Here is a 22,381-nt window from a genome sequence, read left to right on the forward strand (position 1 = left end):
GTGCCCTGGGGACAGAGGTGTTGGGATGCTGGTTATGTGCTGTGGTGTTGGATACTGATGGGGGAGGTTCTGTGGTGGACTATGAGTGGGCTGGGGTGACTGACTGTCTAGTGGTCCCTGATGGGCCAGGTTGTTGATTCAGATCCTGAAGTCCAGAGTTACTGTCATCACTGGGTGCATCTTCTGATGGGGGACTGGATAGTCATGGAACCTCCTCTCTGCTGACATTGGCTGGGGCACCTGCGGGGATGTAAGTGATGTATTATGCTTCATGTCTGTGACAATTTGTACATCCCTAGTTTCCCCTCTATTGTTGCTGTTTCCCTGCCCCCTCTGTTTGTGTATGTTGATGTATTGTGGGATTGTTAGTTTCACTATGCTGTGCATGCTTTGGTAATGGGTGTCCATGCAGGGCTGGGAGGACTGTCCATGCATTGGTATAACATGCAGAACTTGGCAGTGGGGTTAGTCATATGTGTAGGTGCAGTGTGTGGGATGGAGTGGAATGATGGGAGTGAGGCTGACGGTGTGAGATGGCATGCAGGTATGGGGGTTTATAAATAGTAAATGTTGACTCACCAGTGTTTAGTCCTCTGACAATTCCAGTGAGTGTCTCAGGATGTAGTAATGCCAAGACTTGCTTCTCCCATGCTGTGAGCTATGGGGGAGGAGGTGGGGGTCTACCGCCAGCCCTGTGTATGTCGAGCTGGTGCCTACCAGCTATGGAACGTACCTTCCCCCATAGGTCGTTCCTCCTCTTCCTGATGTTGTCCCTTGTTCTTGGATGCTGTCCCACAGCGTTCACCCTGTCCACGATTCTCCGCCATAGCTCCATCTTCCTGGCAATGTAAATTTGCTGTACCTGTGCTCCAAACAGCTGTGGCTCTACCCTGACTATTTCCTCCACCATGACCCGCAACTCCTCATCTGTGAAACGTGGTTGCCATTGTGGGGACATGGGTGTTGTGTGGTGTGTGTAAGTGTGTTGGTGATGAGTACTGTGGTTGGGTGTGCGTAGTGGGGTGCTTGAGTGATGTATGGGTGTATGTGGTGTGTGTGTCTATTTGTCCCAGTGGTATTGGTGTCAGTCTGGTGGCAATGATTTGTATTTGGAAAGGGTTGTGGGTGATGTGGGTGTGTGTTTTATAGTGCTGTGGGTGTGATGTGTGTATGTGTGTCAGGTGTGTATATTTGGTATTGGCCAAAGTTGTGTGGTTTAATATTTGGGTGTCCATTCTGAGCACGTCAGTGTGTACCGCCAATGGTTTACTGCCATTGAATGTCTACCGTTGTGATTTGTGGGTCATGATTTAGTGAGCATTGTTTTGTTGGAGTAACGGTATGGGTGTTGGTACCGACAGTTTAACACTGACCTTTGGGCTGGCGGATTTGTGTATGTGGCAGTATTCTGTCGGATTGGTGTGTGTGTATCATAACATGGTGAACGGATATTCTCCACCACATCGGTATGTTGGCGGCCATCACCGTGGCTGTAAGCGGGATTTACCACCAATGTCATGATGAGGGCCATAGTGGCATCTGCGATAGACATCATTTAGAATTACATGTCCTTTTTACACCATGGACAAAATTAACTGTGTTAATTCATCATGCAGTTAGGTTGGACACTACAGATTCTGAAAAATGGCTGCGATCCATGGAAATACATTAGCGGTAGTGACCTGTTTGCTGCTTTTAATTTATCCAGGGAACAACAGACAATGGCTAAAATGGAAGAGAGTTTCACCATTCTTCATATAGAAAAGTCAGAGAAGTTGGCTTTCATGGTTCCAGAAAGTCCATTGACAATATGGTTCAAACATAGCATTATAAATTTGCCCATTTCCACCTTTCATTTTTCGAAATGTTTGAAACATCTTGCCGTGGACAGATACGAGCGGCTAGGAGATTGCTATATTAAAGAGCAGTAGAAGTTGCCCTTCGAATATAAATGTCTGAACTGTGAAACAGATGTCTTTCTCAGGGGAAGCAGATGTGAGACTACTGTTAGTCATTTAATGATTTGCAAACAGGTGTCCCTTCATGGCCTTTGCAAACTGGGGGCCGCAAACATGGCATGTTTTCTGAAGGGTACTCACCGTCCCTTTGATTCGTCCAGCATTTCATATACTTTTGAATGGAAGTTATATGGTCCTGAACGAACAGAGCTGTTGCAATATGAGACCAGGAATTGCATGCGCAATTTCAGTCTCCAAGATTGTAACTTGTTGTGGACATGTTTTATTCCCCCAACACAAGTTAAGAGTAGCAGAAATGTGGCCTCACATTGATACTACTAATGTATATTATGACAAGCTGAACAGACTAAAGGCGCTAATGTTCCAGAAACAATTTGCGTTGACATCAGCTAGAGAGACGTATGCTGTCCAGATAGCTAGGTCATAAGCCAAGATACAATCCCTATGAAATACCATCTTCCTCAAGCACTTCGGAGAGCTGGTATCCAGAATATTCAATACTTCAAGTACTACAGGGATTGTGCACTTCATTAAGGCTGTCGGGTCTGGATTCCTGTCCATCTTCCAGACTGTCTTCGGAGTCATTCCTTCAGCCATCCATTCACTCTTTTCAACTGTGTTTAGCAGCTTTCCTTTGACTTTGGCATTGATCGGCGGAATATTGCTACTGCTTTTCCTGATACACAGTGGTTGTGCCTTTCCAGCTAAGTGGAGTGATGGAGCTACTACCACCAGCCCAGCTGTGCCGTGATCGGATGGTGCAGTTCTTTGGTGCTCCGTTGCTGGAAGAATTTGAGCATGATTGGTCACTATCTTTCCGACTAGTCTTATGTGCGTGCAACCAGTCTTTCATTGCACCTGGTGCCTGTTTGAACATCTACTTTCGGTGTGCCTTGCCATTCTGCCAGTGCCTCCTGTGGAGAAAAAACTGCTGATGTTCCCTATGAGGGTTCATTCACGGTCGTGCCCCATGAGACTAAGGATGATTCGTGAGGCCACACTCACGAGCCGCTCTTGATGGACTATCTGGCTCTTTTAGGCACTTTCGATGGTGCTGCCCTCACGGGTCATCCTGCGCCTGAGGCTGCAGTGCACTACTGCTCTATGGATCCATCTGCCACTCCTGTCATCGATCTAACATCTGACGATGTGGTTTCCTTCCTGGATGCCCTTCCTTTTGATGGCTTTGAAGACATTCTTGAAGATCATGACTGCTGTTAAATGAATTTGACTATTGGCTTATTCTAAAGTTTCAAAGTTTAGCCAACATTGCCTTTAACTTTGGCCTGCTGTGCTTGTCCTGGTCAAAATTTTGGCCCTCATTATGACACTGGCGGTAAATCCGTTCACCATATTATGATACACAAACACCAATCCGACAGAATACAGCCACATACACAAATCGGCCAGACCAAAGGTCGGTGATAAATTGGCAGTCCCAAAACCCACACCGTTACGCCAACAGAGCAACGTCCATCACATTATGACCCACGAATCACCACGGCGGACATGAATGGCGGTAAACCATTGGGGGTACATACCACCGCGCTCAGAATGGACACCCACATACAAAGCAACACTACATTGGACAATACTAAAGACACACACCTGACACTCATGCACACACCACACCCACACATCCACACCACAATAAAACATACACCCATATTATCCACAACCCCTTACATACAACAATTGCCACCAGGAGACTGAGAAGGAGAGCACAAAGACAACTATACACATACCACATACACCTATACATCCCTCACGCACCCCACATCACACATCCCACCACAATACCCAACACACCTTCATAAACACACATCACACAACACCCATGGCACCACAAAGGCACCCCCGTTTCACTCAGGAGGAGTTAAGGGTTATGGTGAGGAAATGGTCAGGGTAGAGCCACAGCTCTTTGGAGCACAGGTGCAGCAAATATCTATAGCAAGGAAGATGGAGCTATGGCGAAGAATCGAGGACAGGGTCAATGCCATGGGACAGCACCAAAGAACAAGGGACGACATCAGGAAGAGGTGGAACGACATATGGAGGAAGGTACGTTCAATAGCAGCAAGACACCAGCGCACCACACAGAGGACTGGTGGTGGACCCTCTCCTCCTCCCCCACAGCTCACAGCATGGGAGGAGCAGGTCCTGGCAATACTGCATCCTGAGGGACTCTCCTGAGTTGGCAGAGGACTGGACACTGCTAAGTCAACTTTTAACAGTTATCACCCCCCATACCTACATGCCATCGCAAACCCTCACCCTCACTCCCATCACTCCACCACATCCCAAACACTCCACCAACACATCTCACTAATCCCAATGCCAGGCCCTCCATGCTGTACCAACCCATGGACAACCCTCTCAGCCCTGCATGGACACTCATCACTAAAGCATGCACAGCATAGGGAAATTAACATAACCACAATACACCAACATACACAAGCAAAAGCTGGCAGGGTAACACCAACCATAGGCGGGAAGCTACAGAAGTACAAATGTCATACACTTAAGAATGAAACAGCATTTACATCCCCACAGGTACCCCAGCCAATGTCACTGGAGAGGCGGTGCCACCATTATCCAGTCCCCCAACAGAAGGGGCCCACAGTGAGGACAGTAACTCTGGACTTCTGAATCTGGATGACCTACCAGGGCCATCGGGGACCACTGGACAGCCGGTCAACCAAGCCCACTCACAGAGCACCACAGAGCCTCCCCCATCAGGAACCAACACCACAGCACCCACCCAGCATATCCACACCTCTGTCCCCAAGACACGTCAATCAGTAGTGTGCCCACCTGTACAGGGACCTCAGGCCACACCTCTCACACAAGACATTCAGGGACCTGGGGTCAGTGGTAGTGGGCACACTGTTTAGGGGACAGAGGCACAGGCCAACAGGGACAATGGGAGGACTGTTGTGCATCAGGGGGAGGACAGGAGTAGGGAACCGACTCCAGGAGGCACTCTCCGAGATCCTGGGAGCCTACCAACAGTCCCAGGACACGATGGGCCAAATCCTCGACAAGGTGCAGGAGAACAGGCGACTGCAGGAGAGACAGTATCAGGGGATCAGGGAGGACTTTCAGGCCATTAACAACATCCTGATCTCCATAGCAGGGGTGCTGGCAGACATGGCCAACATCATGAGAGGGTCAACAGCACACCAGCGGGCCCCTACCACTAGCCAGTTATCTGAACAGGCCTCCACTTCTGCTGCCGCTAGTGGCCAGGAGGCCCCATCACAGGACTCACAGGCCACCAGCACCCCTCCCCTGCAGAAAGTGAACCACCCCGCAAACATTCTCTGTGACCCAGACAGAAGCCAGAGACACTTGCCAAGACCATCACCAGGAAATTAGACTCTCCTGATTGTCCCCCTTGTGTCCCACTCAATCACCTTGTCCACCTTGAACTGCCATTTCTCGCCTTCCTATGTCCCCATGGACACTGCACCTGTGCTACAAACAGACTGGAACAATATCCTGGACCTTCCTCCATTGTCACCCCATTCCATTGCACTTTCCCCCTATACATTTTAGCACAACAATAAACACCCTTGGATAAAACTCGACTACTAGTATTTCATGTATTGAAAATTTGTATCCATTGAAACAGCTACAACCAGTGCAAATGAACTGTACACAGAATGAGCTTAGAATGAATGACCTGTTGCTGGCTGTTGTGATCACATCAGCACAATGTTGTCATAGCACCAACATCTGTAAAATGAATATCCATAGGTAACAGTAAATAGGGGAAAGAAGTGGCTAATGACACACAGAATACACCAATAGTCATAGAAATGCGAAGTTGCACTGTCTCACCTGTGTGTCATTGGAAGTACTGACGTATCACCAATGTTCTGTTGTCCACATCCTCATCCTCTGCATCCTCATCCTCACTGTCCTCAGGGTCCACTGCTGCCACAGGGGCATCTCCAGTCGTCTCCTCCTTCAGAAAAGGTACATGGCGTCTGAGGACCAGGTTGTGCAACATGCAGCATGCCACTACTATCTGGCAGACCTTCTCGGATGAGTAGCACAGTGATCCACCTGGCTGAAGGAGGCACCTGAACCTGGCCTTTAGGAGGCCAAAGATCCTCTCAATAATCCTTCTTGTTCGCCCATGTCATGTGCCTCATTATAACATTCTTCTGCCCTTGTCCTGGCATTCCTCACATCGGTCAGCAGCCATGATAGGTTTGGGTAACCAGAGTCACCTGCAAATATTGAGGGACAACATTTAGCCACACACTATCCTATATGGCCAAAAGCATAGGCAGACACCAACATATACTGGGTGGGAACCGAGGCTCACCTATTAGCCACACCCTGTGCCTCTGTAGTTGGGACATCACATTTGGGATGTTGCTATTCCTTAGGACAACAACATCATGCACCGACCCAGGATACTTAGCACTGACGTGGGAGAGGATACTTAGCACTGACGTGGGAGATGTACTGGTCCACCAGGCGCACCATCTTCACATTCATGGAGTGGAAACTCTTACAATTATTGAACACCTGTTCATTTTGCTGGGGGGGGCAACAATTGCAATATGTGTCCCGTCAATCGCCCCAATTATATGGGGAATATGTCCCATTGCATAAAACCCAGCCTTCACAGTGGACAAATCCTCCACCAGGGGGAAAGCAATTTAGCTGCACATGTGTTTTACCATGGCAGACAAGACTCTTGCCAGCAATATTGAGAACATTGGCTGTGACATTCCTGCTGCCAAGCCCACTGTCACTAGGAAAGAACCAGTTGCCAGGAAATGGGACACTGATAGAACTTGCACAAGAGGAGAGATCCCAGTGGATTGATGGATAGCTGAGATCAGGTCAGGTTGCAACTGGGCACACAGCTCTGTGATTGTTGGCCTGTCCAGTCTTTAGGTGAGTATAATGTGCCTCTCTTCCAGTGTAGCCAAGTCCACCACGGGTCTGTACACGGGGTATGTCGCCATCTTCTATTCATCTGCGGTAGGTATCTGTAGGAGGCAGGCCTGGCTTATAGTGGGTACCTGATGGTACTTACACCTTGTGCCAGGTCCAGTTATCCCTTATTAGTAGATTAGTAGTGTTCTAGCAGTTTAGGCTGATAAAGGTAGCTATAGCAGAGCAGCTTAGGCTGAACTAGGAGACATGCAAAGGTCCTACTATACCACTTAAATCATATAGGTACTATATCACAAGAAACACAATACTCAGAGTTACTAAAAATAAAGGTACTTTATTTAAGTGACAATGTGCCAAAAATGTCTCAGAGGATAGACTCCCTTAGGAGGTAAGTAAAATATACAAATTATAGACACAAACCAAAATCAGGTAAGTAAAATAGTTAGAAAATAGTGCAAACACTGTAGAATACAATAGGATTCAATAGGCCTAGGTGCAACACAAACCATATACTCTTAAAGTGGAATGCGAACCACAAATGTACCCCTAGGGTAGTGTAGTGTGTAGAGGGTCGCTGGGAGTGTAAGAAAACACTAAGGCTGTCCAAGATACCCCACCCCAAGACCCTGAAAAGTAGGAGTAAAGTGATACTACTTCCCCAGAAACACACTGAAGTCATGATAGAGGATTCTGCAAAGACCACAACAGACTGCAAAGCACTAAAGACCGATTCCTGGACCTGAAGACCTGCAAAGGAAGGGGACCAAGTCCAAGAGTGGTGAAAGTGTCCGGGGGGGCAGGAGCCCACTAAACCCCGGGTGAAGGTGCAATATGGCTGCCTCCGGATGGAAGAAGCTGAAGATTCTGCAACAACGAAAGGTGCTAGGAGCTTTTCCTTTGTACAGAAGATGTCCCACGGAGTGCTAGGGGACGCAGTTTTGTTTCCTTGGAGAAAGACCGCAAACAGGCCTTGCTAGCTGCAAAGGCCGCAGTTGAAGAAAAAGGGTGCTGCCCTCGCCCAGGAAGGACCAGGATGTTGCCACTTGGGAGAGGAGATAGAGGGGGCCCTCAACAACACAGAGAGCCCATGCACAATAAGGCAGCATGCACAGAAGTCCTTGAACTTGGGTTCAAGAAGACTGTGCACAGCAGTCATCTCAACACTACAAAACAGGGTCCCACGATGCCGGAGGTCAACTCAGGGAGTTGAGCAATGCAGGACGGAGTGCTGGGGACCTGGGCTAGGCTGCGCATGAAGGATTCCTTGCAAAAGTGCACAGAAGCCCCAGCAGCTGCAGTTCATGTGGTGCACAGGATTACTGTCTGGAGAGGGGAGGCAAAGACTTACCTCCTCCAAATTTGGACAGTTGGACCACTGGACATTCTGGGTCACTTGGGGCCACCACCTGTGTTCCAGGGGCCATGCTCGTCAGGATGAGTACCGGTGACCCTGAAGTTTGGTGCCTGCTGGAGCAGGGGGAAGATTCCGTTGACCCACAGGAGATTTCTTCATGGCTTCCAGTGCAGGATGAAGGCAGGCAGCCCCCAAAGCATGCACCACCAGGAAACAGTTGAGAAAGCTGGCAGGATTAGGCGCTACAATGTCGCTGGTAGTCTTCTCGCTACTTTGTTGCAGTTTTGCAGGCGTCCTGGAGCAGTCAGCAGTCGATCCTTGGCAGAAGTCGAAGAGGGAGATGCAGAGGAACTCTGGTGAATTCTTGCAAGTCGTTATCTGAGAAAAAGCACACTGAAGAGACCCTAATTAGCCCTCAGAGGAGGATTGGCCACCGAGTGAGGTAAGCACCTATCAGGAGGGGTCTCTGACGTCACCAGCTGGCACTGGCCACTCAGAGGCCTGCATGGTGCCCTCACACCTCTGGATTCAAGATGGCAGAGGTCTGGGACACACTGGAGGAGCTCTGGGCACCACCCCTGGGGTGGTGATGGACAGGGGAGTGGTCACTCCCCTTTCCTTTGTCCAGTTTCATGTCAGAGCAGGGACTGGGGGTTCCCTGAACTGGTATAGACTGGCTTATGTAAGGAGGGCACCATCTGTGCCCTTCAAGCATTTCCAGAGGCTGGGGGAGGCTACTCCTCCCCAGCCCTTAACGCCTATTTCCAAAGGGAGAGGGTGTAACACCCTCTCTCAGAGGAAATTTTGTTCTGCCTTCCTGGGACTGGGCTGCTCAGACCCCAGGAGGGCAGAACCCTGTCTGTAGGTTGGCAGCAGTGATAGCTGCAGAGAAAACCCCAGAGAACTGGTTTGGCAGAACCCAGGGTCCATAGTGGAGCCCCGGGGATGCATGGGATTGCCACCCCAATACCACATTTGGCATGGGGGTACAATTCCATGATCTTAGACATGTTACATGGTCATATTCGGAGTTACCATTGTGAAGCTACATGTAGGTATTGACCTATATGTAGTGCACGCGTGTAATGATGTCCCCGCACTCACAAAGTCCAAGGAAATTGCCCTGAACTATGTGGGGGCACCTTTGCTAGTGCAAGGGTGCCCTCACACTTAGTAACTTTGCACCTAACCTTCACTAAGTGAAGGTTAGACATATAGGTGACTTATAAGTTACTTAAGTGCAGCTTAAAATGGCTGTGAAATAACGTGTCCATTTTTTCACTCAGGCTGCAGTGGCAGTCCTTTGTAAGATTTGTCTGAGCTCCCTATGGGTGGCAAAAGAAATGCTGCAGCCCATAGGGATCTCCTGGAACCCCAATACCCTGGGTATCTCAGTACCATATACTAGCGAATTATAAGGGTGTTCCAGTGTGCCAATTAGAATTGGTAAAAATGGTCACTAGCCTATAGTGACAATTTTAAAGGCAGAGAGAGCATAAGCACTGAGGTTCTGGTTAGCAGAGCCTCAGTGACACAGTTAGTCACTACACAGGTACACACATTCAGGCCACAAACTATGAGCACTGGGGTCCTGACTAGCAGGATCCCAGTGAGACAGGCAAAAACAAACTTACATACATGTAAAAATGGGGGTAACATGCCAAGCAAGATGGTACTTTCCTACAGTATCTAAGGGACACAGGAGTGAGTAGGCTGTCAGATTTTGAACAACTATACGACAACAGCAGTCCACATCGTGCAAACATGTTTGGGGACAGTGTAATTTAAAAGTATGTATCTATATATCCTGTGACACATTAATAATAGATAGTTCTGTTCACCCCCCCCCCGAAGTGGCGACCGCCTGTCCTGTGTGGAGGGACAGGTGAAAGTGAGGTAATTCTGCCGACATTGGGCGCCGTGGCGGTAGGCGGTTGTGAACCACCGTGCAATTCCTCATTGATTAATATTAGACCCTATGGGGTACAGTGGCCAATGGGGATCTATGCCTGCAGTGACGGTATGCACTGCCGCGGACATGACCGCCATTTTCCATATCAATCCTCACTTGTTTCCTGACCTTCCATAGAAGAGGACCGACACTGCATGTGCTGCTGTGACCTGTGTCTGGAGCCTACCGTGGCTCGGGTGACCGGGAAACAGCCCCAGCCTTCAGTTCTGAGGAGTTGGAGCGGCTGGTGGATGGGGTCTTACCCCAGTACGGACTGCTGTATGGGCCTCCAGACCAACAGGTGAGCCCACTGTGGGCACGATGCATGCGGAATGAATGCATGGAGTTGTGTGTGAAGGCATCGTGTAAGGGGGTGGGTGGATGTCCTCTTGGCAGTGTACATGTTGTGCGCTGGGCTATGTGTACCATTGGTGATGCAAACGGGTATGGTGGGCCATTTGTGTGACAGGCTGGACTGTTTGTCTAATGGTGTTCTCCTGTCTGTATTGCCTCTGCAGGTCAGCACCCATCCAAAGAAGGGGATATGGCGTGCCATCTCCAAGGAGGTTCAGACCCTGGGAGTCTATGGCAAACAGCGCACCCACTGTCGGAAACGGTGGAAGCACCTGAGATGCTGGGCACGGAATACCGCGGAGGCCCAGCTGGGGATGGCCTCCCAATATGGAAGGGGTCCCCGTCGGACCCTGACCCCCCTGGTGGCCCGCATACTGGCAGTTGCCTACCCTGAGCTGGATGGGTGCTTGAGGGCATCACAGCAGCCACAAGGGGATGAGTACAGTGACTATCATTACAACTTACTGCTGGTGGGTGGTATCCGGGTGGTGGTTGTGTGTCCTTGGTGCCCCTAGGCCAGGCCAGACATAGCAGTGTAGGTCCTCTGGTGGCTAAGGGTTTGAATGGAAAATACTGCTTACCTAGTTTGTTAGTATTTACTTCTGGGCAGGGCTGCGTGGGTCCGAGGTGTGCCTCAATTGGTGGTGTGTACCCCTCCTCATGCATTGGTGACTAGTCATTTCACTGAGAGTGCAATGCATGGTGCGTAGGCATGTTCCCTGTGTGTGAGGGTGCTGTGTACGCCAACAGTGGTGTTGGTACAGTCATTGACCCAGTGTATCCTTTGTCTCTCTACCCCCCTTTCCTGCTTTGTCATCCTCTCCTTCTGTGCATTAGCATAATCTGGTGGAGGAGCAGAGGCACCGACACTGAGGGAACCAGTGGCACAGAGGGCAAAGGGAGCACCACAGTGGGAACTGGAGTGGACAACACAGACTCTGATACCTCCTCCGATGAGAGCTCCCTGGTGGTGGCAGACACCTCTGTGACCACCCCAGCTGCAGGTACAACCGCCACCCCGTACCAGCACTGCCCTCCAAGTAGCCCCTTAGCGAGTTGCTCGTGCCCGCTCACCCAGGAGAATGGGCATCTTCTTCGCCCCAAGCTCCTCAGGCCCTGCCCCAGTGAGCACTGCTGCCCTGAGTGAGGAGGCTATTGACCTCATGAGATCCATCTCTGTAGGGCAATCAACCATTGTGAATGCCATCCAGGGGCTGGCAGCCCAGATGCAGCAATGTAAAGCATTCTTGGAGGGCATTCATAGTGGATTGGCGGCCCAACAGAGATTGATTCAGGCTCTGATGGCAGCCATTGTCCCTGTTTTTATCGTTCCCCCCTCCAACTTCCACTTCCCAGTCTAATTCTCCTCAACCCCAACCCATCCCAAGCACACAGACAGACGAGCATGAACCCAAGACAATACGCAAGATTGGCACAGGCAAACAGAAGCAACTCACTTCATCCCACAGGCACACACACAAACACCATTCATTTGCAGACACAAAAACATCCACTGTCTCCCCCTCCTCCTCCTCCACCTCCCACCCAGTTACGTCTACACTCACACCTGCATGCGCTACATCAATATCCACTACCAGCATAATCACCACACCAAGCAGAACATACACCTCACTGGCAGACACCTCCACAGCATCCATGCACGCGTCCCCTGTGTCCTCTCCCACTGTGTCTGTCTCCCCCTTCTAAAGGGCACAAACGCAAGCACTCAGACATCCGACAGCCATCCACCTCACAACAGCCTACAGCCCATGGACCTGCACCCAAATCCAGCAGACATACACCTCCATCGACCACTCCCTCATCCTTCACTCCCATAATGCCTCCCTTCTCCTGCCCCAACGTCCCTAAAAAGCTTTTCCTTTCCACGATTGACCTCTTCCCTACCCCTCCCACTGTCCTGCATGAATGGGCAGGGTAGCAAGAACACAGCCCAGCAACTCAGCCAAACAGTCCACAGGGACAGTGGTAGCACCACTTACTTGTGGTGATAGGGATACCAAAGCAACAACACTGAAGGGGAAGGAGGCAGCACAACCTGGGATGAAACGGAAGAGTCCAGCACCAGCTGTAAGGAAGGGGAAGGAGCCTGCACCAGCTGGGAAGAAGGGGAAGGAGCCTGCACCAGCTAGGAAGAAGAGGAAGGAGTCTGCACCAGCTGCGAAGAAGGGAAAGGAGCCTGCACCACCGGGATGAGAGGGGAAGAGCCCATCCACCCCTGCCAGGAAGGGTACGGGATCCCCAACCCATGACCAGGAGGAGAAGAGGCACTGTACACCAGCAGAAGCTGTCAGGCAAACACCGCCACCACCACCAGCTGTCACAGGGCCCCCACCACCAGCTGTGGATGTGCAGCCATCACAGAGTGCAAGGGCTGCCCAGTAGCCTCCTCCAACCACCACCAGCATGCAGCCTCACCGCCGGCGGACGCCATGTAGTCCACCCTCCAGGGGCTTCTGTGCGGGCTGCCCCCTTCAGAAGAAGTGGGGAAAACACCCACTCAAGAGACTGTGGCCTTGCACTCCCCAGGACAAAGGGCACAGGGCATGTTGCCCCCTCCAGAACCAGTAGGGAAGACTCCCACTCGAGAGACAGTGGCCTTGCACTTCCCAGGACAAAAAGCACAGGGCAGTTTGCCCCCTCCAGAACCAGTGGGGAAGACACCTACTCGAGAGACTGTGGCTTTGCACTTCCCAGGACAAAAAGCACAGGGCATGTTGCCCACTCCAGCACCAGTGGGGAAGACACCCACTTAAGAGACTGTGGCCTTGCACTCCCAAGGACAAAAAGCACAGGACATGTTGTCCCCTCCAGAACCAGTGGGGAAGACACCTACTCGAGAGACTGTGGCCTTGTGCTCCCCAGGACAATAAGCACAGGGCATGTTGCCCCCTCCAGAACCAGTGGGCTTGTTCCCGCATCCGGCTGAGGTGTCCCCCCTCTCCTCCTGAGGTGCCTGCCTTTTCGACAACCTGATGCCCCTGCAGTGTTCTTTCTGGATTTGGGCAGGATTCGAGTTCGGCCTTGGACTGTGCCCTGTGGCCATGTTGGCCCTTTGAACTTTGGCCGGGCAGTGTCGTTTTTTTTATACAAGTATACATATCTGTTTAATGGCCAAATCGGATTATTAATTTTGATGTTGAACTGATTACAATCCCTTTTGTAAATTCCTGTTGTCCTAGCATTATTCTGCAGATTTTCGGGGTCAAGTTGTTTTTGTAATGCAGCTGGCTGTGTGTGTGTTGTGTGTGTGTGTCTGGTGTGTGTTGTGCGTGTGTGTCACTGTGAGAAAGTAGCCTCTTTCTATCCTTGTTACCCCCACTTTTGGCCTGTTTGTGAGTATAAGTCAGGGTGTTTTCACTGTCTCACTGGGCCCAGTGCTCATAGTGAAAACCCTATGTTGTCAGTATGTTTGGTATGTGTCACTGGGGCCCTGCTAGCCAGGACCCCAGTGCTCATAAGTTTGTGGCCTATATGTATGTGTTCCCTGTGTGATGCCTAACTGTCTCACTGAGGCTCTGCTAACCAGAACCTCAGTGGTTATGCTCTCTCTGCTTTCCAAATTGTCACTAACAGGCTAGTGACCAATGTCACCAATTCACATTGGCATACTGGAACACCCTTATAATTCCCTAGTATATGGTACTGAGGTACCCAGGGTATTGGGGTTCCAGGAGATCCCTATGGGCTGCAGCATTTCTTTTGCCACCCATAGGGAGATCTGACTATTCTTACACAGGCCTGCCAGTGCAGCCTGAGTGAAATAACGTCCACGTTATTTCACAGCCATTTACCACTGCACTTAAGTAACTTATAAGTCACCTATATGTCTAACCTTCACCTGGTGAAGGTTGGGTGCAAAGTTACTTAGTGTGAGGGCACCCTGGCACTAGCCAAGGTGCCCCCACATCGTTCAGGGCAAATTCCCAGGACTTTGTGAGTGCGGGGACACCATTACATGCGTGCACTGTACATAGGTCTCTACCTATGTACAGCGTCACAATGGTAACTCCGAACATGGCCATGTAATATGTCTAGGATCATGGAATTGTCACCCCAATGCCATTCTGGCACTGGGGGGACAATTCCATGATTCCCTGGGTCTCTAGCACAGAACCCGGGTACTGCCAAACTGCCTTTCCCGGGGTTTCACTGCAGCTGCTGCTGCTGCCAACCCCTCAGACAGGTTTCTGCCCTCCTGGGGTCCAGCCAGGCCTGGCCCAGGAAGGCAGAACAAAGGACTTCCTCAGAGAGAGGGTGTTACACCCTCTCCCTTTGGAAATAGGTGTCAGGGCTGGGGAGGAGTAGCCTCCCCCAGCCTCTGGAAATGCTTTGATGGGCACAGATGGTGCCCATCTCTGCATAAGCCAGTCTACACCGGTTCAGGGATCCCCCAGCCCTGCTCTGGCGTGAAACTGGACAAAGGAAAGGGGAGTGACCACTCCCCTGACCTGCACCTCCCAGGGGAGGTGCCCAGAGCTCCTCCAGCGTGCCCCAGACCTCTGCCATCTTGGATTCAGAGGTGTGCTGGCACACTGGACTGCTCTAAGTGGCCAGGGCCAGCAGGTGACATCAGAGACTCCTTCTGATAGGCTCTTACCTTTCTTACTAGCCTATCCTCCTACCTAGGTAGCCAAACCTCTTTTTCTGGCTATTTAGGGTCTCTGCTTTGGGGAATTCTTCAGATACCGAATACAAGAGCTCACCAGAGTTCCTCTGCATCTCCCTCTTCACCTTCTGCCAAAGGATCGACCGCTGACTGCTCAGGACGCCTGCAAAACCGCAACAAAGTAGCAAAGACGACTACTGCAACCTTGTATCGATTCATCCTGCCGGCTTTCTCGACTGTTTCCTGGTGGTGCATGCTCTGGGGGTAGCCTGCCTCCTTTCTGCACCAGGAGCTCTGAATAAATCTCCTGTGGGTCGACGGAATCTTCCCCCTGCAACCGCAGGCAACAAAAGACTGCATCACCGGTCCTCTGGGTCCCCTCTCAGCATGACGAGCGTGGTCCCTGGAACTCAGCAACTCTGTCCAAGTGACTCACACAGTCCAGTGACTCTTCAGTCCAAGTTTGGTGGAGGTAAGTCCTTGTCTCCCCACGCTAGACTGCATTGCTGGATACAGTGTGATTTGCAGCTGCTCCAGCTCCTGTGCACTCTTCTAGGATTTCCTTCATGCACAGCCAAGCCTGGGTCCCCGACACTCTAACCTGCAGTGCACAACCTTCTGAGTTGTCCTCTGGCGTCATGGGACTCCTTTTTCTGACTTCGGGTGGACTCCGGTTCACTCCTCTTCTAAGTGCCTGTTCTTGTACTTCTGCGGGTGCTGCCTGCTTCTGTGAGGGCTCCCTGACCTGCTGGGCACCCCCTCTGTCTCCTCATCCTAGTGGCGACATCCTGGTCCCTCCTGGGCCACAGCGGCATCCAAAAACCCTAACCGCGACCCTTGCAGTTAGCAAGGCTTGTTTGCGGTCTTTCTGCGTGGGAACACCTCTGCAAGCTTCTTCACGACGTGGGACATCCATCCTCCAAAGGGGAAGTTCCTAGTCCTCTTCGTTCTTGCAAAACACCAAGCTTCTTCCACCCGGTGGCAGCTTCCTTGCATCCTCAGCTGGCATTTCCTGGGCATCTGCCCACTCTCAACACTGTCGCGACTCTTGGACTTGGTCCCCTTATCTTACAGGTACTCAGGTCCAGAAATCCACTGTTGTTGCATTGCTGGTGTTGGTTTTCCTTGCAGAATCCCCCTATCACGACTTCTGTGCTCTCTGTGGGTTGTAGGTGCACTTTACACCTACCTTACAGGGTCTTGGGGTGGGCTATTTTTCTAACCCTCACTGTTTTCTTACAGTCCCAGCGACCCTCTACAAGCTTACATAGGTTTGGGGTCCATTCGTGGTTCGCATTCCACTTTTGGAGTATATGGTTTGTGTTGCCCCTATACCTATGTGCTCCTATTGCAATCTATTGTAAGTTTACACTGCTTGCATTACTTCCTTTTGCTATTACTGCATATTTTTGGTATTGTGTACATATATCTTGTGTATGTTTGACATCCTCATACTGAGGGTACTCACTGAGATACTTTTGGCATATTGTCATAAAAATAAAGTACCTTTATTTTTAATATATCTGTGTATTGTGTTTTCTTATGATATTGTGCATATGACACCAGTGGTATAGTAGGAGCTTTGCATGTCTCCTAGTTCAGGCTAAGCTGCTCTGCTATAGCTGCCTTTTATCAGCCTAAGCTGCTAGAAACACCTCTTCTACACTAATAAGGGATAACTGGACCTGGCACAAGGTGTAAGTACCTCTGGTACCCACTACAAGCCAGGCCAGCCTCCTATAGTCACTCTCTTTTTCCTCCCACCCTCCCTTGTGTGCTAGGCAGCTGTACTCACTGTCGTCGTCTTCGCCGGCGTTGGTGTTCCAGGTGGAGCATAACGTAGAAGATCATTGGGAAAACTTGCAGTTCGGGTTCCATGGCGGTGTTGTTCTTCCCTGTGTCTCCAATGGTAAGTCCTTTCACTTTTGTGCTTCGTTTCCGCCAGGCTTTTAATGGGATTGGTACCGCCCCAGAAAAGGTGGTGGTTTGCAGGGTCTTAATATGGTGGGCGGAACTTTGGCTTCCTCCTGGCTGTAGGCAGATACCACTGTGGTGGCTGTTGTTTCCGCCCTGGCGGTTGATGTGGTACATTGGCTCTCTATCGGAGATATCACCACCATGGTCATAATTTGGCGGTACTTACCACCAGCCTGTTGGCGGTATTACCACAACTTTATCACCCACCGCCAGAGTCGTAATGAGGGCCTTTGTCTCTGTATGCTTTTGCTATTTTTAACTAGTTTTTATTGGATTTTAGTTATATTTTAATGTGATTTTAGCTTGTTTTAGTCCGGAGCTTTTTGGCTCGGGTTAATTCACCTTCTCTGGCATCATCATTATTATAGCGTCATACTTGTTCCGGCAATGGGGAGGGTGTAGTGGATCCTATCTAGTTGCGAATCAGGAGATGGATTAGCCTTCTGGCTTGTAGGCCTGTGACCCCGTCACCTAATGACTTTTAACCTTCTTAGCCTGCTCTGTTTTAGCACATTTAGTTAATTATTTCTTCCAAAATGTCTGCTATGTTTACAGTTAGGAAGATGTTTTAATTTCACATTATCAGTGCCACTCTGTAAAGGCGTCATTATCAGCATCAAAGACAAGTGATATATGTAGGTATTCACATCATGTCCCTTTCAACACTTAAGCGTGACAGGAACATAATGTACTTTGGAGGGAATTGTTTATACAATTGCCGCCCTAAGCATGCCTTCTTATCTATTGTTTGGGAACATTCTTACGTCAGAGGTCCTATAAGATTTGTATAAATACATCTCGTGCAGACAAGGTTATCAGAGGGATTCCTACCAGATGCCATCAACGCTATCTTTGCTACATGTTGCCTTGATACAGACCCAGCCATGTGTCCCCACGGAGTCTGATCTAGAGATCTCATTCCAAGGTAACGAGGGTTAGGGAACTCTTCTCATGGACATGGTAATGACAGATTAGGTGTAACACACCTAGCTCTCGTTAGGTTAGAGATTAGGTTCATCATGCTAGGGTATCAGGGCCTATTTCACATCTCATATTATTGCAAGATGGTGGGGGTATTTACATTCATTACTCCTTTTACAATTCTGTTTCTTGCATTGTTCATTATCCTAATCATTGTAGCCCATGCATTTAAAGTAGATTGCAGTCTTGTTTAGAAAACCTACTGAAAACTTTACTGCATCTCCTTCATTTCCTGTGTGTGACTGAAACTTGTTGCTCATGTGAGAAAAGGGTCATCTCCGTTTAACCATGACTCCCCTGAGATGTCGCACTCTTGAGTCCATGTATAAAGGCTGCCACAAATCCCCTTTTACTGTTTGGGTTTTTGGTGAGGTACTGCTTGTGAGCCGGGAGGGTTGGGTCGACAGTTGTGACTTGTTATAGTATTGGCCTAGTCGCCTACAAACAAAAGTGCTGTCTTCCCTAAACCAGCAGTCTTGCCTAGAGCAAGAGTTCAACTACGATAAAAGTCAAATGAAAAATGCATTGGTACCCAAATGCTCAATCCTCAAGAAAACACTGCAGTCAAATACATTCAAGCCGCAATCCACTTTTATGCCTCCAATATCATGTGATGCAATTTTGGTTTTTGAAATAGATGTATTAGTAAACTCGAGTCTTAGATACAAACACCCTCAATTGGTTAGTAAAAACCTTAACTGTTATCAATTCAGGGCCCTGAAACCTTAAATCTGACTCCAGTATAGTTAAATGCCAATCAGACTAGGGGGGTAATGTGGTTGTGTTGTCTAAGTACATGCACCTCAGGTAAGGCATGAGACAACTTGCAGATGAAACATGTTACACTCTATTGAACAGGGGAGATGCTACCAGTTCTAATGAGATTTATTAGGAAATGATAACTGATTGGATGGACAGAGGCCTCCTTGAGTGGAAAAAGTACCTCCTCCTCAAATGTGATAAGCCTGTAATTACAATTCTATATCTTGTGCCCAAACTGCACAAAAATAACACCAATCTCCCTGCCAGGCCCATGGTGTCCTCCAGAGGATCCCTATTAGAGAACACATCTAAGTATATCAATCATTACCTGAGACCCTGTTCAGCGGTGCCTTTCTTCTCGGCGGGGCCCTGCTCAGCGGTGCCTGTCTTCACGGCGGGCCCTGTTCAGCGGTGCCTGTCTTCTCTGCGGGCCCTGTTCAGCGGTGCCTTTCTTCTCGGCGGGGCACTGTTCAGCGGTGCCTGTCTTCTCAGTGGGGCCCTGTTCAGCGGTGCCTTTCTTCTCAGCGGGGCCCTGTTCAGTGGTGCCTGTCTTCACGGCGGGGCCCTGTTCAGCGGTGCCTTTCTTCTCGGCTGGGCCCTGTTCAGCGGTGCCTGTCTTCTCGGCGGGGCCCTGTTCAGCGGTGCCTGTCTTCACGGCGGGGCCCTGTTCAGCGGTGCCTGTCTTCACAGCGGGGCCCTGTTCAGCGGTGCCTTCTTCTCGGCGGGGCCCTGTTCAGCGGTGCCTTTCTTGTCTATCAAGGGAGCCAGACCTGGCCAGGACTCCCTGCTTAGTCGCCCTCCGACCGTGCAGTTGCTGGACCCTCCTGTGACGGAGTCCTGGGCCCGTGGGTGTCCTCCGTCACACCCGGGATGGGGCTTGTGGGGCCCTCCTGGTCCACGCCCCTGCTGGCTGACTTCTCCGCCCTGCTGCCCTGGCCCTCCTTCGATGAGGCTCTCTGGCCCTTGCCTGCCCTTGATGTTGTGGCAGGTGACGGGCCACGACTTTGCTCCTTGGGGGCAGCCGTGTCAGCCTTCTCCCGGCGGCCCTTGGTTTTCCGGGTTCTCTTTCCAGGGGGGGGGCTGGCTGTTCCCTTGCTGCTGGCCGATGTATCTGTGCTGGGAAAGGGTGGACTCCAAAACCCGTGCACAATGGTCATACTTGATGCAGGGTTGGTGGTGGCTGAGGTGCTCTTCGGACTCTTACCAGATGGAGGGGGTGGGTCAGGTGGTGCAAAGAGGTCAATTTTGGAAAGGAAAAGTTTTTTAGGAGCAATGGGAAGGGTAGGTGCAGTGGGTATGGGAGTGGAGGGAGAGGATGTGGTTGTAGGAGAGTCAGGTGTGCTGTCTATGGGTGCAGGTGCTTGTGACGTAGGCTGTCGTGTGGTGGTTGGCTGTTGTGTGGGTGGCTGCCTGCGTTTGTGTGTTTTGGAAGAGGGGGTGACAGACAGTGGGAGAGGACACAGGGGACGTGTAAATGGCAGTGGGGGTGGTGACTGCACGTGTGCGGACTGTACTGGAGGGTGTGGAGGTGATGGAAGTACTGGCTGATGGTGGTGTGCATGCAGGTGTGAGTGGAGACGTCAGAGGGAGGGGGGAGGTCGACGAGGAGGAGGGGGACACAGAGGTGGTAGTGACTGTTGCCATGGCTGCATCTGGATGTTGCTTGGGTGAATGCTTGTGGGATCTGTGGTGCTTATGTCTGGATGAGCTGCCCTTGGGTGTTGAGGTGTGTGCAGGCTGGTCTGATGGTGTGGATGGGATAGGCTGAGGAACAGGAGACTGGGAGACGGTGGAGGCAGTTAGAAGAGGGAGGCTGGAAACAGGGACAATGGCTGCCGTCAGTGCTGATGCCAGAGCATTGAACGATCGTTGATGGGCAGCCTGACCCGAATGAATGCCCTCCAGGTATGCATTGCTCCGATGCACCTCCCTCTCTACCCCCTGGATGGCATTCAAAAGGGTAAACTGCCCAACAATGATGGTCTGTAGGAGGTCAATGACCTCCTCACTGAGGGCAGCAGGGGTAACTGGGGCAGGGCCTGAGGTGCCTGGGGCGAAGGAGATGCCCGCCTTCTTGGGCGAGCGGGCACGGAGTGAAGGCTGAGGGGCTGCTGGGAGGGCGGAGCTGGTGCGCTGGGTGGCGGCTGTACCTGTTGAGGCGGGGGGCACGGATGTTGCCGCCACCGCTAGGGAGCTCCCTTCCGAGGACGTGTCAGTGTCGCTGGTGTCACCACGGGTCCCCGTTGTGGAGCTCCCCTCGCCCTCCGTATCACTGGTGACCTCGGTGTCTGTAGCATGGCCCACCGGGGCCTTGTGAGTTGCAGCTCCCTCGTGCTCCGATGCCAATCCTCCTCCGCCTGATGATGCTAATGCACACATGCACAAGAAGATAAAGAAAAAGGGTGGGGGGAGAAATAAAGACAGGTTGAGTGCATGCATTGTCAACACCGTTGTCGGAGAGGACAGACACAGGAGCCTACAGCACTACGCCGCGCAATCGGGGTACACTACTCAGCATTTGTGACTAGGCCTACAGGTCTATGGACAACAAATGCACACATGGGTGATGCTAGACCATGGATTGCTGTACTTGGCACCCTACAGAGGTGGGGGGCGGGGGCACAGGGCCATGCCTAAAGGAGGGGACTACACTACAGAAAGCGCCCTGGCCTAATGTCACCCACAGCCCTCCTCCCCCACCCAGGCACCTCCACTGCGCGTAAAGATAGCAGAATGTGCTGGTACTCACCCCCTTGTGTCTGCTGTGATGTCCTCACGTGCCCATCCAAATCGGGGTAGGCCACCGCCAGGATCCGGGACATCAGGGGGGTCAAGGTATGACTGGCACCCCTCCTACGTTGGGAGGCCATCCCCAGCAGTGACTTGGCGGTCTTCCTGGTCCCGCGGCGGATGTCCTCCCACCTCTTTCGGCAGTGGGTGCCCCGTCTGTTGTGGACCCCCAGGTCCCGGACTTCCTTGGCGATGGCACGCCAAATGTCGACTTTCTGATGGGCGCTGACCTATTTGACATGTACAGGGTGGGAAAGGAAATTTCAACATTTTTCTGCATGTTAGATGTGATTGCCCCCCCTCCCCAACCCTGCCATGTGGCACATGCTCTCATCTGTCATGCCTTGCACTCCTCATTCGCTCCCCACCCCACCATCTTACATCCACCATACACAACCCAGGCATAGCCCATTCAACGTGCACCCAGTGTACTTACCTGTTGGTCTGGAGGACCGTGGAGTAGCGCATACTGGGGCACGACCCCATCCACAAGTTTCTCCAACTCTTCAGAAGTGAAGGCAGGGGCCCTTTCCCCAGTCGCAGCAGCCATTGTCTCTTCCAGACCGAGGTCACAGCAGCACTTGCAGTATAGGTCCTCTCCTGTGGATGATCAGGTCTAGAGTGATTAAGCAGATAGAAAATGGCGGTCACGCCTGCGGCGGTGCGTACCGCCGCCGTGCGTACCG

Source organism: Pleurodeles waltl, chromosome 8 (assembly GCF_031143425.1).
Source record: "Pleurodeles waltl isolate 20211129_DDA chromosome 8, aPleWal1.hap1.20221129, whole genome shotgun sequence".
Taxonomy (NCBI): domain Eukaryota; kingdom Metazoa; phylum Chordata; class Amphibia; order Caudata; family Salamandridae; genus Pleurodeles; species Pleurodeles waltl.